The 15,922-nt window shown below is 41.1% G+C and overlaps 1 long non-coding RNA gene across 3 annotated transcripts in view; it reads right to left on the bottom strand.

Moving 5' to 3' along the window:
- LOC129507532 (uncharacterized) overlaps positions 1-14,426 on the bottom strand; it is a 79,645-nt gene extending 65,219 nt beyond the window's left edge. For 2 of the 3 annotated variants that reach the window (XR_008664022.1, XR_008664024.1), the window contains exons 1-2: positions 14,319-14,426; positions 3,484-3,591 (exon numbers count right to left, since the gene is read on the bottom strand). This is a non-coding gene — a long non-coding RNA (uncharacterized LOC129507532). Of the gene's footprint in view, positions 1-3,483; positions 3,592-14,303 lie in introns of all 3 variants that reach the window. The other variant, XR_008664023.1, reaches the window with a different exon arrangement.
- Positions 14,427-15,922: the final 1,496 nt, after the last annotated feature.

Here is a 15,922-nt window from a genome sequence, read left to right as displayed (position 1 = left end):
GGGTTTCTGGCTTCAGTTTCCGGCCACATGTGTTCCTATAATCATCCTCATTTTCTTTAAATTGATTTATACTTCTGTTCCTTGCCACCAGAGAACATCATGCACATGTGTATGACTTTGAGCAGAGGGCCATCTGCCACCACATCCTGCTGCTGGAGCCCTCTCCCACACAAGGCAAGTTCCATAGCTTCCGTTCATCCAGATTCCTGTTTTATTTTCAGTTCATTCTAATATCTGGCAACTCAGAGTCCTCCCTGTCCACTTCCACACTAGACTGAGCTTTCTGAAGTCCAGCCAGGATACAACTCTCGACTGGCCAATCCATTGGGAGAGGAATTCGGATAAATTTTGCTTTATCCCATGAAAAACACTTATTGGATTCAATTGTATCAAAAGTGACAGAATGATTGTGTGATATGGAAAATTCTGTAGTGAAACAACACTATGTTCACTGAGTTTCAAAGATTTGCTCTATTTGCTCATTACTGGGAAAATAGAAGACTTTGGTATTTCCATGGGTAACTGGGGAAGATGAAGATAATGCAGGGCTGGAACATGGTGCTGGCAATGAAAATAGAAAGGAAGAGACAGAAATGAGGACAGTGAGAATAAAATGTGACAAGGACCCTCGTTTTCATCTGAATCTCAGGGACAGGGGCACAGATGTTTCAATGATAATGCAGTATTACCAGCTTGAATGACTATAAATGCTTTATAACCACTGGCAAATAGACAAGAAGAGGATATAAAGCATGAAAGGCATTAATAGAGCCTATCATTTGATAAATAAAATAGCCAGATATACACTTAGTTGTACATATTAATTAATGTGGGAGTGGTCAGAGATGAAAGAATGGGTTTGATAATTTTACCTATCAGGACCCTCTCTGACTTCCATGAACTGATCTGACACTCTCAGACTGCAGCCTGTATTTTTTTAAATTTATTCATGATAGACAGAGAGAGAGAGAGAGAGAGAGGAGAGAGAGAGAGAGGCAGAGACACAGGCAGAGGGAGAAGTGGCTCCATACAGGGAGCCTGATGTGGGACTCGATACCAGGACTCCAGGATCACACCCTGGGCCAAAGGCAGGCACTGAACCGCTGAGCCACCCAGGGATCCCCTGCAGCCTGTATTTTTTTAAGATTTTATTTATTCACTGAGCGAGAGAGAGAGAGAGCCCTGGAGCACAAGGGAGCAGTGGGAAGACCAGAAGGAGAGGGAGAGAGAGAATCCCAAGTGGACTCCACTGAGCATGGAGCCTCCCATGGGGCTTGATCTTATGACCCTGAGATCATGACCTGAGCCAAAATCAAGAGACAGGGGCTTAAGCAACTGAGCCATCCAAGTGTCCCCTGGAGCTTATATTTTAACCTACAATCCTTAGTTTTGGTTACCAGGAAATAAAAAGCTAAGAAATGAAATAGAAGAGAAAATGCTCAATGAGTTTTAAAAAGCCAAGCAAGTGCAATGCCATGGAAACCAAAATATGTAAGAACTTGAAGAAGTGAGTGGAAAACAGTTGCACTGTTTAAGATTTCGAGATCCTGAAGATTTCAAAAAGTAGAACTAATAAAAAGATGATTGCATTTGTGATTAGATTATTGGAGAGTCAATAATTAAAATTGCTATTACCATTATACAAGAACTGATTGCATCTTTTTTTTTAATTCTAGGATGATGGCATAATTCACATTTGAGAGAAAGCTCTATATTTAAAGAATTACTTCGATAATCTTTTTGTGTATCTGTGAGAACAAAAAGCCCATTTCTGCCTTTAAAAGAGGGTTTGAAAAACAAAGAATGAAATTGCTCTGTACCAAAGATGGAAAAAATACTGTAGAAAGAGAAGATAAAGAGGCATGGAATAAAAGAAATAATCAGGCATGGGAGAATGAGCCAGGAAGGAAGGAAAGAAGAGATGTAGTGCCAAGGTAGGGGTCCTGAGAAAAGAGGAAGCTCACCTCCTATTATCAGAAATGACTAGTGAGGGGCACCTGGGTGGCTCAGTCAGTTAACATTGAACTTTTGGATTTCAGCTCAGGTCATAATCTCAGAGCATAAGATTAAGCCCTGTATCAGGCTTCCCACTCAACACAGTCTGCTTGAGATTCTCTCTCCTGCTCCCTCTGCCCTTCCCCCTGCTCATGCACACACACTCTCTTCCTTTCTCTCTCTCTCAAATAAATAAATCTTAAAAAAAAGAAGAAATGATTATTGAGACTGTAATCTCTAAACTTAAATTTAAATTAATGTCCACGTGGTACTTACTGTCTTACTGCCAACCTTGGAAAAAGTCTGCCCTTACACAAGACCATTACTGCCAGTTATTCATAAGGGAATGAAGAAATCAGGGTGGTGTTCACCATGGGGGAGACTGGGCCAGCAAGAGGAAAGGAATCTCTAGGTATGGCAAGTGATGTTTAAGAAGGAAATGGCTAAGTGGGCCAATCAAGATTTCTATCCCCCTCAAGTCTGTAGGAACATCAAGGATATTTTCATCCTGGGACGAGGTGGAGTCTCAAGTCACCATATTTGGATATTACAAGGAAGGATGATCTTTGGAATCTAAAGAAGCAGATGACTCTTGGGCTATAAGAGTTTCACAATTTGTGGGGGGTTTTCTGTAACCAAAATTGGAAACAACTGCTTGAACTGACCCCAAAGCAAGCACTCATGTTTTCCTTGGTGTCACTGAAGGCATTTCATGGAACTCAACCCTGCTTAAAATGGTCTTGCTATGCTTCCTGAATCCCATCAGTTGCAGATTAATTATTCCACGTTAGTATAAAAATGACTGCCTTTCCTTTTAGAAGCTATCTGAGGTTATCTGAAAATTTCTAAGAGAGGAAAGAGGGGAAAGAGAAGAGAAGCCTGGAGGTACAAGCCCTGCCCAAGGCGGGAGAAGATATTGGGGTCTATTAATTGGCACTAATGTCCTGGGTGCTGAAAGTTGTGGGGCAGAGCAAAAGGAGGCAAAAGTGGTAGTGCCCAAAATAATTTCACTTATGCAGAATCTCTGCTTCGAGCCAGATTTGTCTCAAACTATTTCCTAATCTTTTCTTTTGGTGTGTGTACCATTTCTGCCACTCCACCCTTTATTCTTCCAAGGATATCTTCTATTATTTGTTTTAGCCACCCCTCCCCACCCCTTTTGTTCTTTATCTGGATGTGAAAAGAAGCAGGAAAAGGGTTACATTTAAACCATAGGAGGGGAAGGTGAGACCGAGAGTGTGAGTCATCAGCCACTCAGCACTATGATGCCTCAATCCTAGAAACTGTCCCCATTTTCCCTGGATTTTGGCTCACATCTCTGGTTCATAGACAATCTATCCATGTAGAGCCAACTCCTCAGTAATGCTGCAGAGGAGGGGCTCTGAGACTCATCCAAGGAGAGGGGCACCTTGTCTCAGTTTAATTTCTCACCTCAGCTATTGATTTGTTCTGAATAAGGCCTATAGGATCAGAAAGGCAATCACTTACTCTCTCCCAAAGCAGCTCTTTCAGCTACAGCAATAAGTCGGAGGCCTCATCTTTAGTTTCGATGATTATTAACATCTCTCTAGTTTTCTATGTTGGTCTGAAGCCTCTCTGTGGAGGAAAAGAGGTTAAAAAATTATAAGCAGTGACAAAGCTACTGCTTAGAACAGGTGTGAGCAAATCACAACCTACAGCCCAAATCTGCCCTGTTGTCTCTTTTTTAAAGTTTAATTGGAACACAGAGAAGCTAATTCATTTACACACTGTGTATGGCTGACTTCACACCACGACAGCGGAATCGAGTGGTTGCAAAGGAGATCATATGGCCTTTAAAATAAAATATATATATATATTAACTATCGAAACCTTTCTAGAAAAAGCTTCCCAGCTCAGGACTGTGGCATTACCTCTGCTGGTTATAGCCTCCTTAAATGTGTATAGTCCATCAATCATGCTTAACTGGTTTAGTGCTGCAAGAATCTGAATAGCACGGGAACTAGCTGAAGCTTGGAGTTAAAATAAATATTTGAAGTATCCTTACACTTGCATGTGACACAGTCAGCACAGTGATCCTCTCACTCCCCTTGACCATTCTGAACAGAGCACAGGGCTTCCAAAAGTGTACGGATCTTTAGTGGAGCACATTCTAAACATTTCATGAGCTCTTCAAAGGTTTTCAACTATTATTTAATAAGCTTGAAGCAACACACTGTTATCACGAGAAAGGATTATAGTTTATGAATAGTGCAGCAATGCAAAAGGTGTAAGTCACATCTGCACTATGAGAGGTATTTACAACACAACCCTCACTGGCCCCCAAATTTCAAAACCTTTTAAACAACTTTAGCTTAGTGTGCATTTCCAGTGCATTGTCAACTGAAGACCAATGTTCATGAGTACTTTAAAACATATCAGTTAGAAAAAAATTCAAACTCTTTTTAAAGGTGTTTAGTTTGGAACACCTGGGTGGCTCAGTGGTTAAGCATCTGCCTTTGGCTCAGGGAGTGATCCTGGGGTCCTGGGATCGAGTCCCACGTTGGGCTCCCTGCACAGAGTCTGCTTCTCCCTCTGCTTATGTCTCACCTCTCTGTCTGTGTCTCTGTGTGTGTCTCTCATAAATAAGTAAGTAAATAAATAAATAAATAAATAAATCTTTTTTTTTTAAAGATAAAGATTTTTAGCTTAAATATAGTTAACATATACTGGTTTCAGATGTCTAATGTAGTGATTCAACAATTCTATAGATTATAAAATGCTCACTGTGTTAAACTTAGTTGCCATCTGTCACCTTACAAAATTATTATATTATTGACTATTCCCAATACTGTACTTTTCATCTCTGGGATTTATTTATTTTATAACTTACTATTTATAAAATCATAAAATTAGTATTAATACAGCATTTTAATAATATCCATAATTATACTTGGGAGTGTCAGACTTTCTTATTCATTTAATATTTTCTATAAGCAGTTCCCTTGACTACCATCTCTGAAACCTTCCCACGAAGTAGAAAAGAGTTACATTCTTAAAAATAGCATTCTTCTTTTACAGAAAATATCAATGCTGTAAGCTCTAAGTTTTACAAAGCAGAAATTGGTTGGAATAATTTGAGTACAAAAGAAATAAAATTTGTAAAATAGTTCCAAATTCCACTGAGCAGAAATCTCTGCCTGTGCATATGAAATTTTAATACCAAGACTTTACTCGAGATAGGCACTGCTGTGTCTGGCTTAATTCTTTAAGTCATATTTTTTTTCCTGTTTCTAAAGGCTGTTGCAGACTAACACTAATGTTTGTAAGCACATTGTTTGTGATTTCTGCACTGATGTAACAAACATATTGTTAGGCTGAAACATCCAGAATTGCTTAGAATTCTAAGAAGCTAATTTAAAAATAATTTACAGAAATGATTCTAAGTTTAGAGACCATTCAACCTTTAGCTCGATATGTCTCACAGATCTAAATTTAGCAAACTATAAAACAGCAGTTCTCACCGGTTCCAAAGATGATCTAGTCCAGAGTTGGCTATCTTTCCAAGGTGATATGCCAAATCTTAATGTGTTCATTCTTGGCTTTAGGAGAGTCTTGTTATTATGGTTTGAGGGGGATTTTCTGTGTTTAAGAACTCTCTTTCAACTAGCGCAAAGCAGCTTGGTGTTGATTTGCAAAGTCCTTCTACATATTTTATCTCGTTCATTCTTGAGAAGAGGCCACACAGGCAAGCCGTGCCTATCTCCACTCAAGTCTGGGTAGTCAAGCAGTTGGACCTGCTGCAAAGTCAGGCCCACAAAGTAGACTCACAGCAAGGAAGAAAGACAAACTTCATAACAATATAAATACCAGGAAATGTAGTGAAAGAGAAGACTCAGTAAATAGTGGGGAATCAGGGAACCCTTGGAAATTGAGGGGCAGAAACAAAGTTGATAACCAAAAGTCTTGGAAAAGGGTCAGCACTCAGAAAGTTACACACAGCATGTACACATCACAGCATGTACGCGTGCACCCTGGAGAAGGCCATGTGCTTGCCTGCCATCTCTGCAAGCTAGGAAAAGACACAGAAGGATTTTCCTATACAGGTTTCAGAGAAAATTTGACGCTGCTAACACCTAGATTCGACACTTCTAGGCCCTAGAACTTTGAGACACTAAACTCGTTTGTGTTAAGCAAACAAACAAAACAAAAACAGAATTGGGAGAACAAAGGAAAGCAGCCGAAAAACAGATTCTTCTACTTATTTGTCAAGCTTTCTCTTTTATTTTATTTTTATTTTAACTTAATTTTCTATTTTATTACATTTTATTTTATTTCAGACACTCTGCTAAGTACTGGGAATGCATCAATATCATACTATCTTGGCTCTTTACAATTTCATAATATTGTAGGAAAGATAGATTACCCAGGAATCACCTTGCAATGTTATAAATCAGAGAGGAAAAGCCATATACAGAGTTCTGTGGAAGCACAGAGAAGAAATGATACAAGAACACAGTGACAAGGGATAGTCCTGGTAACCGCTTCACAACCAGAAGCTTTCACATTGGTCTATGAATGTGGAGATTGTGGCTGGACTGAAGTTTGTAGAGCAGAACAGTGGGGAGCTCTTGGCTGGTTTGTGGATGAAGGATGCAGATGGGACATTTAACAGTAACCAGTTACTAACCAGCTGTGACAGAATGAGTTAGGATCACACAGAGGTGACTCTGGGAAATTATGCTGCCAGGAGGGAGGAATGGAGGAGGTCTGATCAATGATGTAAGAAAGACCCAGAGAAGGACTCTCCCCACTTCACAATTTTGCATCAGATCAATCCTGGTGAGAATTAACTAGGGTGATCATATGATGCATGGACCACACCAGGTATTGACAGTCAAATGAAGCTCTATCAGTAATTATCCACGGCAACCGGGACGAATGGTGATCTTATATCTCATCTGTGGGAATGTGACTGCACCTGCTTTCTGAGCCTCCACTTAAATGGGATATTAATCTCTACCACAGAGTTGTAGAGAGTTTTTTGTTTAATTAAACAACAAGAAAGCAAGCTAGGTGAAATTCCTGATCTGCTGTAGACAACACATATTATTGATGAATCACTAATCTAAAAAATCCAGGGTCTGTCCCAATTCCAATTTGGGTCTTATGTCATCAATACACACTCCTCAACTGAAAGCAGAGACCACACGAGTAATCAAGACCTTTAGAAGTTTGGGAAAGAACTTGAGGACTGTACTGTGTGAGGCCATTCTTCAGGCTTTTCAGTCTGCCAAGGAGGCCGAACATACCATCAGTTTCTGCAATGGTCACAGAACACTGCAGGCTCTGCCTTGGAATCAGAGGTCATCCTAAGGGAGGTATCTCAGATGCAAAGCCAGACAACAGCAGACGCCCTGGGGAATAGCTTTATGTTTGAATGAAACACCAAAAGCAATTTGTAAGTTCTTGGGTCTGAACATTATAGGCGATCCCTTTGCCCATGTCATCTTTTCCTCCGTCTGTGCTGAGTGTATATCATGGCTGTCTGGACATAGGAGAGCAACTCTTCCAACTGACCAGATCTCATGTGTGCTTCTCTCTCATTTTATTAGAGCTGCCAAGTAAATACTGCAAAATCATAGCAATAAGCAGGCAGGCAGCTCAGCAAAGCTAGGGGAGAACATTATCTTCGCTTCTGTAGGTTACAATCAGGTACTTGCGGGGTCTTCTATACACAAGTGGAAAAATGCATGTCCATCTCCTTTACAATTTGATGTAGGTTTTGCAGAGCTCATTTTACAATATGGCTCAAGGCTAAAGGCACAATGTTGGGGAGAATACAACAATTAGTGATTGTCTCGATCTATGATGGTACTAAAAATCCATACTTGCAACACAGATGTATCTACAGTGATTTATACACTGCTTTTCTCACTGTATATATATAGGTTATATAATATATATTAATATAATATATATAATATAATATATATATTATATATATACACATATTATAGGTTCTGCTACTGAGTATCTTTTGACCTGGATCACACAGTGTGTCTGCTTTGCTTCTGCCTAATGGAAACAATATTTTTTTCTAGGCTCTAGAACATGTGGTATACAGAGAACATGCTTTAGAAACAAAGCAAATGTACATGAATAAAACATAGTAATGAAGGAGAAGAGAAACAATTTTCAAGTCTTATTTCTTCAATTAAATAGCTATATGACCCTGGCATGTTACCTTATTTCTCTAAGCCTTGTATTTCCTATTTATAAAATAGTGATATCTATAAAATAGAGATAAAGTTCTAGTGTCCTAGGATTCTATCATCTGAAAGTCACATGCCTCAGATAAGCAGAGTTGTGGGCTAGTGGTATGCACTGCCTATACCCTGCAGACATTTTTAAAAAGAAAAGAAAAAGAACATAGATCTGTATTCCTGAGATGACCAGTAGACCTTTGGGGAGCAGATTTCCTCTCTTAATGGAACAAAATGTTTTTTTCTTTTCCTTTTTGTGAGGTTCAGAAAGATGCCATGTGCCTCTCTTGGGTGAGCATTTATTTTCCAGAATTAGAATTGATTTCAATGAAATGAAACATTTATCACAAGTGATAAAACACAAATGTATTTGTCACAGCCTTAATAATCTATGGCTATATTTAAAGCAGCTCTTTTAACCCTGCAGTGACTTGGAACCATTCTGAACAAGAGTAAGTTCTCAAAGCAACAAGCAAACACTTTCACTTTATCCTCCAGAGGCTGGTTTAATGCAAAAATAAGAATAACAGAAAGGGAAAGAAACAAAGGTAAGCACACATCACTAGATAAATGTTTTTAAACCCTCAAGGAAAAAAAAAACGTGAAACAATTGATCATGACATACACGGTTTGAAGAAGGAAGAAATAAGAAAATTCTTTTTGATTTAATAAATACGATTTCAAGTTTTGCAAAGGTAGAGGGTGGCTTGTTTATTTTTTAGGTTCAGCTGTCCGTAGTAAGAAGAAACCTACAAAATTCTTTAGTTTAATTTTGTTTCTCTGAAAATGGTCTGAGTTTGTAGAACAGAAAATGTCCTTCTGCTGCTGCTGAAGAATGGGGGTTCTTGTCTTTGTATCAGCCTAGGTTGTTTACAGGTTGGTGGCACAGGGCTGAAAGCTCCACATTCATGGCTATATGTCAGAATGTTTTGGGATGCTGCTTGGAGAGGATCAGAAGTCCTCAGGAAGGAAGGGGCTCCCTATCTCCAGCAAAGCCCTGCCACTTCCCTCATCAGACTCAAAGTCCCAGGGACAAGTCCTCCAGGTAGTCAAGGGCAGGCAGGAGGTGGGACAGTGAGGGGAGGGGCATTCTTGGGGTACAGAATCCTTGACTGCAGTGTCCAACAGCTCTGGGCCAACCACCAGGAAGCTCGGCATATCTACGTCCCATGCCCCCTTATACTCAGAGTGATAGCTGTTCCCATATGGGCTGCTACTTTGAGATCCACCTGAGCAAGCCCCAAGTCATCATGGGAAATATGGGGCTCGGGCTTGACCCTGAGCGTGAATCAGAAGTCATCACTGGTCTGCAAAGCAGCATGTTTGAATGCTCCAAATCACATATTCTCTTAATTATTCCAGATAGGTGGATACCTTCCCTTTGCTAAAACAACTATAACTTTAATAATGTTGACAACAGGAGAAACAGGCACCCAGAGAAACATTTTGTACAAAACCCAGCACCCATTGTAGACTGACTCAGGTGGAAAGGACTTTTTTATACCTCATTCTAATCCTTTGCTTTAGCTGAAGTCCATTTCTGTCCCTGAAGAAGACACAATTCTAGTCCTCTTCATCTTATGCCAGGGTTTTCCACAGACACCAAGAGAGTTATTAGTTGTGTCTTAGTTTCCTTTCTTTGCTTCTTTTTATTTGACTGTGGAAGGGGATGGAGTCCAGGGGAATTACAGTTTCTAGAAATACCTTCTGCATTTCCAAAAGAACATTCTTAGACATGTCAAGCTGACTACAGTAAGAAAGCAAATACATAATCTAATAAAATGGAATCATGCAACCAAATTGGTAAGAACATTTTAAGAGGGAAAATTCTGGCTTGGGTTCATCTATTTCCTGGGTTATTCTCTAAAGTTCATGGCAGCTTCTCTGTGTAATGCTACCCTACGGCCTCTGGGGCCATTCATCCTATAGATCTCTTTTCTTTCTTACTATTGCTATTTGGCCAATAGTCAAAGGGCAAGTGCTTTTCCTCTGATAAAAATGAAAAGCTGGAAAAAGAAGAAGCTGATATCTACCCTGCCTCTGCTCTCTCATTCTCAAAAGTTCCACCATTACTGTTATCCCTAAATCACATACATGACATCTGTCATTCAAAAGGAAGGATGGCTTGGTGGAATAACCAGGTAAACAACTTCAATATTCCTGCATCATCCCAATCCACACGCAAATCCATGGCTCTCTGCAATTCATCTGATGCCTAGATGACACAAGACAAATATTTTTTAAAAATTAGAGAAATCATCCCAAATCTGACTGCCAAGGAGTGAGCCACACCTTTTTATTTAAAAGCAAGCAAGCAAACAAACAAAACTAACCTTCCCTACAAGGCTGCAAAGTGAAGATTTTCAGCCAAGGAAATTCTAAAGGATCTATCTACCAGGAAGCCGACATTGTCCTAAACATACACTTATTGATATTTTTGGATACTAAAAACATGTGATTACCTGGAAATGTACAATAATGCTATACCAAGTCCTAGGCCCACTGGAAGAGAAGACCCTGTAAAGTCTACAGCTGTAGTATTTTAAGATACTTTTACAGAACGTACCTAATTATGTCATCATAACCTTGCATGAACACACATCCGAGCCAACATCTTTACATCATGCACATATGTTTAATATCTTACTAACGCTTGTGAGCAGGAGAATAAAGCCTTTGTGTAACAACAAAAGGATCATACTGCTTCCTTCATACAACACCCACTTTTGTGTAGCCAGACCCTCCAACACCGAAGCTTTTAATAAGCCACTTGCCCACAAATTAAACAAGATTCTTCTGCAATTCCATCACTAGAAAAGAATGCGATTGCAGTGTCACAAGAGTAAATAAAATAGTAATCCTAGTGTTATAAATTATGCATCTTTCATCTCAAAGGACAATAAATAAAGCATCTTTCATCCCTATGAATCCCAAAGCAGTTAACAATTTATAAACTAACACACATGGGAATCACTTGATTCATCACTGAAAGACATCCTGTCCTAGGATGCGGTGGTATTTTTTTAATAGCACATACAAAACCATATTGAAAGATGAGAACCAAGGATATATTATACCAGTGGCACAGATTTGAGACATTTGAGTAGAGGGGAGAGAAACTTGATTGAAATTCACTCAGGATAGAAGTTCTTCTATGCTACTGGAGCTCAGGAAGATGTTAATTTCATGACTTTCCAGAAACCGAGATATAACTCTTCAAAGCACTTGCTGGAGTTCCCATTTCTTCTCCCCGGACTATTATAATACACATTTCTGAAGCAAATATTTGGTCATATCCTCCACCTTTTGGCAAACCTTGTTACTCTCCTTTCTCTAGAAGGAAACCCAAACTTCCTACAATGGCATGAAGGATCCTCCACCATTGAGTTATGGATTATGGAAGATCCTCCAACATCCAGTTATCCCACCTCATCCAGAGAGAAAAATGGGCTTCTCCAAAGGTAACCAAAGTAATGTGATTGACACGATTCACACTCAATGTGAGCATTGGAACTACAGAGGAAGTAGATGATATCTGTCCACAAAATCATATTACTTTAAGGATCATACAAAACCATAGGAAAATTAGATGACTTATCCAAATTCATATAGCTTTACAGAGACAAAGTTGGAACTATCCTGGGAGAGTTACTCTTAAATGGGGGAGGGGGGGTTAGGATCCAGGTTAAGAATAATGTCACCATATACTTTATCCTTCAAACTAGGACATGTATGAGAGAGAAAAATAAAAACAGTAATATTTACACTAAGGCAAGAGTAAACTGGGACTATGCAAAGCAAACGGGATTATGAGTCCCCAAGTTAAGAAAACTGCTAGAATTTCCAAAAGGTTGGCATAAAGGGTAATAAGCAGTTTCATAAAGCATATTCAATATACCTACTGCCTTTATAACAGAGATCTACGGGTGGTCAACATCTATTTGCCTGGTTTGGCTTCTCTGGAAGATAGAATGAAAAAGCAGTGCAGGAGTTTTGAACATTGAAAAGCTGAGTAACTCTGTTCTAGAATCAGCACAGCAAAATTCTTTCTGAGAGTCTACCAAGCTCTGTGAGCTGCACTTGAAGCCGTGTCTCCTCACTTCAGTGGGATAAGGGGCACTCCTGAAGAGACGTGACACATGGAGAAAGAAAACTCTTCATCTTTGGCATTGTATGAACCTCTGGATGGGTGCCAAAGGCTTTAAAAAAAGGTTGTATTTTTCTTGTTCACACATTTCAGATATAACTTCATGAGTGATGACTATTACCAAAGACCACATTTTCACCTGCCAAATATGGCATCTCCTTAATGAACTAGGTAGGCCTCTCTACTCATATCAGATCCTGAAGTTGATTATGATCAAATAGGACAAATGACATTTACTGAACTATTAACACCACGATGCAAATGCTTGCAGTTTTCTTTAAAAGACATCTTTTCCAATACACTTTGGATGAGGAGACCCGATGATATCAGAATTCAGAGCAATAGGTTGGATTGGCTTCTTATAAGGGCCTCATATCATCTTTTCCCCAGTCTTCGGCTCTGTGTATGTAATAGTTTGTCTACTTTTGGCTTTTTAAAATATATCTAGATTGACAATATCAACCCTGTAATATCCTTTACACATGTAAGCATTCAATCAATATATGGGTTGATCCTGAGGATGTGATCCACAGCAGTCAAAAAGAGTAGTGTTTGAGAATGCTAAGAAAGAATGACTTGATTCCAGCCCCGGTTTCTGAATACACTGCAGAGCTCAGAATAGGGTAGGTGTTCAGTAAATATTTGTTGAGTAAGTGTTGAAAGAATGCCTATAAATCTTTCTCTCTTCACAATGACTCAAACATATAAAATGGAATGATAGCCCCTGGGCTAGGAAGGTTGGCCTGCGTGATCTCCCCGTTTGCCTGCCTGATTCCAGGTGGTGACAAAGCAGCTTGGCTGCCTCTGCTTCAGCCTCTAGTTCTAAGCTTTCCTAGAGCCTTATTAGATAACTCATCTTTTCTTCACCCTAAACAGATTCAGGAACAGATGGATATACCAAGGTGAAAAAGTAAGACTCTGCTTGGTAAAGACATAGCTGTCAAGACAGGCCATGCACCAGGAAAAGCCGGCTGATTCCCAATTTTCACCCTTCTCTGAACCTAACTAGCTCACCGACGCAGACTTGGAAAGACACTGGCTCTTACCCATTGGACCTGTCTTTGCAAATGGATTGCAGGCAAGAACCACCAACAAATTCTGCTGTGCATGGTCATGTCACACCTGCCCATTCACCAAAAGCTCTCTTGCTCAAGTGGAATGAAACACAGATCCCTCAGAGCGCTCAAATTGACCCATTGTTACCCACTAAAAGACAAACCAACATTAGCTTAGGACCAAGCAGGTCCTTTCACATCTGGCATTATTAGGGAACAAGGCAGTTCAGATTTACGAATTTGCTAGACAAATGGTTTGGGAAATGGTAGATTCTATATGCAGACCGCATACAAGGGACTTTGTAACTCATGATCCAATTAAATCTGTGCAAGGAGAAAGTAGGGGTCCTAGGAGGTAAATCCTAGAGGATTTAACTGTAAATCCTCAAGAATCCCTAGAGAAATTGAAAGGAATGCTGGGTTTCCCACAATACATAGGTCGTGGGGCTAGATTCACTGTGTTTGCAACCAGTCGCTGGCTCTTTTCCAAAGATCCCTTTGCCCTTCGCCTATGTGAAAATGTGCTCTATCCCCTTGCCCAAGACGGGGCGGAAATTTTTTTAGGCTAACTTTATAAGGGGCGGGAGTTGGGTTTTTACATATTATACATGGAAGAATAAAAACGTGCGTTACATACTGCACGGCACGGTTTTGGCTTCCTCCGTTCTGCACGATGGGAGCCCAGGCGGGGAGGGGGCGCACCTGCTCCCACCTGCCGCCGAGGTGACAGGCGGTGGCGCGGCCCGCGGCCCCGGGAGCCCCTCGCCCCGCCCCGCCCCGCCCGGCCCCGCCCGGCCCCGCCCGGCCCCGCGCCGCCGCCTCCCAGAGCCCCCGGCCCCGCGTCACCTGGCACCCGCGCACCTGAGCGCTCGGTCGGCTCACCTGTGTGCTGCTCACCTGTGTGCTCCGGCCTGCGGGCTCCCGCATTACGCTCACTCCCCGCCCGGGGAAGAGAGCAGAACTGACTGTTTTCCTTCTCGGTTTCCAGGAGACCGCAGATCCACTGACGAGCTCTCCGCCGCGTGTCCGGAAAGGCCAAGGAATAAGACACCAGGGCGTTAGCCTCCAACACGTGGCTTTTCAGCAAGGGTCCGGTCTTATTTTGGGAAATACACCTGTACCCGTAAGCCAGATCCTTTACTTGGGAGAGAAAGTAAAGAACTCTGAACAGTTATCAGAAATTTATTTAAAAAGAGAACCAGGGATCCCTGGGTGACCCAGCGGTTTGGCGCCTGCCTTTGGCCCAGGGCGCGATCCTGGAGACCCGGGATCGAGTCCCGTGTCGGGCTCCCGGCACGGAGCCTGCATCTCCCTCTGCCTGGGTCTCTGCCTCTCTCTCTATGTCTATCATGAATAAATAAATAAAATCTTTAAAAAATAAAAAGAGAACCAGGGGCACCTGGGGGGCTCAGTGGCTGAGCATCCACCATTGGCTCCAGCCAGGTGTGATTCCCAGGTCCTGGGATGGAGCCTGTTTCTCCCTCTGCCTGTGTCTCTGCTTCTCTCTCTCTGTCTCTCATTGATGAATAAATAAAAATCATAAAAAAATAAAATAAAAAGAACTAAAAGTTATATAACAATGATGGGGGAGTTGTTTTTGCTTTTTTTTTTTCTTTTGGTGTGTTTTTTTGTTTCTGTGTGTTTGTCTTTTTTTTGCTTTTATCTGTTTCTCTCTAGCCTCTTTCCACCAGAAGGGGCTCATGGTGTCAAAATTCTGGGAGAGAGTCGAGGTAGTGGCTCTGGGACTGGCCTATCTGATGGTCTCCGTTTTCTGGAAGCAGAGGAACATCTGTAAGCACAGAGATTGAGGCTGCTTCCAGTGCTTCTTCCTTCCATTGCCCAAGGGGAGTAAGGGCAGGGAAGAACCCAGCCAGATGTGGTTGTCTGCATGCTGCTGGGGCAACCTCAGTAAACATTTTGTAAACGTTTCTTCAATCCCTCTTAGTGCATCAAGGAAAAAAAAAGAATCTGTTCTCACTTTTCTATGCACCATACTACGAGCTTTGCCGTTTAGGCATCGATCAGGCTTTTTTTTTTTTTTTTTTTTTTGGATCAGGCTTTAATGAAATCTGACCTCCCCTGCTCATCTAGCTTTCTTTTCCTTGATTCCATTTACCTACACCACCATCCCCTGCGCTGTACAGTCCCACCCTGCAGCCCAGCCAGTTATTTCTTTCCCTATCACTCCCCCTTCCTTCTCCTCACCTGGGACCCCCATCTTCTCCTACTCCTCTTTGTTCTCCCTCCTCCATCCCATCTACCCTTATTCCATTCTTCAGCCATTCACTGCTTGGCCTGAAGATGGCCAATTGGGGTGTTTAAACCTCTGTGAAAGGTGTTTTCTGAACCATCCTGTTGTATCATCAAGAAAGCCAAAGTGTAAAGTAAGTGAGGAGTCCAGTGGCTTCCACAGACTTTTATTTTAGGAGTAGGCAATCTCCCTTGTGAAGGTGCAAATATTGGTTGCTGTTGCTCTCATCAATTCTATTTCTTGCTTTTGG

The sequence above is a fragment of the Nyctereutes procyonoides genome, unplaced genomic scaffold, assembly GCF_905146905.1.
Source record: "Nyctereutes procyonoides isolate TBG_1078 unplaced genomic scaffold, NYPRO_anot_genome, whole genome shotgun sequence".
NCBI classification, from domain to species: domain Eukaryota; kingdom Metazoa; phylum Chordata; class Mammalia; order Carnivora; family Canidae; genus Nyctereutes; species Nyctereutes procyonoides.
The sequence above is the reverse complement of the archived record's forward strand: the minus strand, read 5'-3'. Positions and strand labels throughout refer to the sequence as shown.